The sequence below is a fragment of the Penaeus chinensis genome, chromosome 40 (genome assembly GCF_019202785.1).
Source record: "Penaeus chinensis breed Huanghai No. 1 chromosome 40, ASM1920278v2, whole genome shotgun sequence".
Classification (NCBI taxonomy): Eukaryota; Metazoa; Arthropoda; class Malacostraca; order Decapoda; family Penaeidae; genus Penaeus; species Penaeus chinensis.
Genome location: NC_061858.1, coordinates 24,939,613 through 24,942,112, shown reverse-complemented (window position 1 = coordinate 24,942,112; position 2,500 = coordinate 24,939,613).

Genomic DNA, 2,500 nt, shown 5'->3' with positions numbered 1-2,500 from the left:
GAGAGCTCGTACGCCAGGATGAGGACGCAGCTGGATAAAGGATGCGCGGACCATGTGTGTCATAGCGGCGGTGTGTGTGTGTGTGTGGGTGGGGGGGGGGGGGGGAGGGAAGTTCTAATAGCCACTTTTTTTTTTACTCTGCCTGGAAGAACGCATGCATTGTGTGAGCATGTATGTATATATATACACATATATTTATCATTATTAGAAACTAACGCCATCGGGGGCGCATAACTGCATCCACCCTTCGTTTCCACTTACGAGGGTCCCTTATGGCGAGCCGCTAGGCAGGGGCTGTCAATCTAGTAATACTTTCTGCTTTTCAAGTTCCCTATGACACAGCAAAGAAGTAGTAATGACGGAGTCGGTTGGGTATGGCATCTGACCGGCAGGGAATGAAAGTTGCTTTGGGTTATGACCTACACAGTATTGACAACAATAATATAAAACAGAAGGCGAAAATCCCATTTGCATCTGTAAATGAAAAAGTTTTACTGAAGGATTCTCATTACATGACACACTTTGAGATTACTGCAGAGGTATTTGTAAGAGGCTGTGGGTGCTTTAATACAATGACTAGCTGGATAATGATAGATTGGTATGGCTTGACTCTTTATTGATAAAGAGTACAACACTAGTAGTTGAAGATGATAAGATGATCTGGGAGCAAGCGCTGAGGGTTGTGTCATATCCGGCCATCCAGCCCTCGGGAGCTGGAGGCTGGTGGTGATCTTGACACGGTGATTTCTGAAGATGAACTGAAGGGTCATCCTAGGCAGGGAGTGGTGAATCTTCACTGGAATGTGGCATGGGACAGATGCAAAACATCTGCTTCTTCAGGGGGGGGGGGGGGGGGTAAATCAAGGTCACACCCGATCTGTTTTTAGTTATGGCTCATCTGTCCATTGACATGCCCTATTGATCGGCCACCTACTTACACCTTGCCCTCAAGCTGCCATTTGATGTGTCTCCATATTTGACTGGATCGGAATGGCTGATTATCTGATCTCGCCGGTGTGGTCCTCGACCCATCTCCATGGCTGTTTGTCCTTCTCTTCTTTTTCTTCTTGGTCCTTGGTGAAGTCCAACATCCTTTGTGTCCACTTCTCTTCGAAGAGGAGGCTTAGGTCCTCCTTGATTTCGGATTCATCTAGACTTCCTCACAGTCCTCGTGAAGGTCTAACTCGGCTGCGGATTCATCCACACGTCCATGGTTGTGTGCTCATTCATATGTTCTCATAGCTTTTGTCTGGATATATGGGTGTCAAGACAAGCAACAGCCTTCCCGGCACCTGAGGGCGACTGATACCTGAGCTGATGAGCTCTTGGAGTTTGACTAGTTTTATGGGCTCCTAGGCAGGCCGTGCCCTTCCACAGCATCCTGGGGCGACTGGGACCTGTGCTGGCGAGTTTCTGGTCCATCACTGGATCTATAGGCATCCCAGCAGGATGCGCCCTTCCAATACATCCTGGGGTGGCTTAATCCGAGTTCAGACGAAGTCCTGGTCTGCTGGCCTACAGCAATCTTCGGTTAATGCCCTTCTCATGGCCTCAAACCTTATTAATGAAGAGGTTTCAGTGTCTTTCATTCTGTGTGGACAAGAAACAGTTGTTACATCATAGTTTTAGAGTCAATCATGACCATTCTCAGCCAATCACAGGAACCATGAGCCAGTTCTCACAACAGCTCTGGGCTTAACCTATCTTTATTTCTTCACAACAGGTTTCAACAATCTGCCCAAACCACTACTTCCTAGGTTGTCCCATAGGTCTTCTCCACCCAGGGTTGTCTCAAATAGAGGTGGGCAGGATCATCCTGTAGGAAATGAGCCAGTTGCCCATATATCCTGGGCTGGTGGTTACAGATTGTTCAAGTAACAGGTCCTGTACTAGTCTCACAGTGCAACTACTGGTTCGACATATGGTCCCTCCAACTGTACTCCATGATCCAGTGCTAGAACCTGTTACAAAAGACATCAAGATAACATTCCAAGCTACAGGATAGCATTCAGGTTTCACTACCATATAGTAAATCTGGCAGTATCAGGGCTTTGAAGACATGTAGTTTGGTCCTTCTGCACATTTACCAACATCTCCAGATCCATTTGTCAAGAAAATTCATGACCCCTGCTGCCAGGCCAATCATTCTACTGACTTACTGGTTTTACAGCCTGGAGTCATGAACTGCATTACCAAGGTATGTATAGGTTTATGTGACTTCAGTGTTCTCACTGCAAGCACATACCGACTGAACAGTTTTCCTAGCAGTCCCCTAAATTCCTGGATCTTGGTCTAGGTCTAGGAAGCCTCTAGACTCAGGGGTTTCACTTCATTGCTAGATCCATGTAGAACCACAAATAGGGTTTCATGAGACCCAGTTAGAATAGCAACATAGTCAGCAGAGTCAAGGGCAGTAACCTTCATATTGCTCAGAGTTGCTCCACAATGACTTTGGCAAGTAGCTCTGCCCAGTATCCAGACTATGCAAATGTTGAAAAGT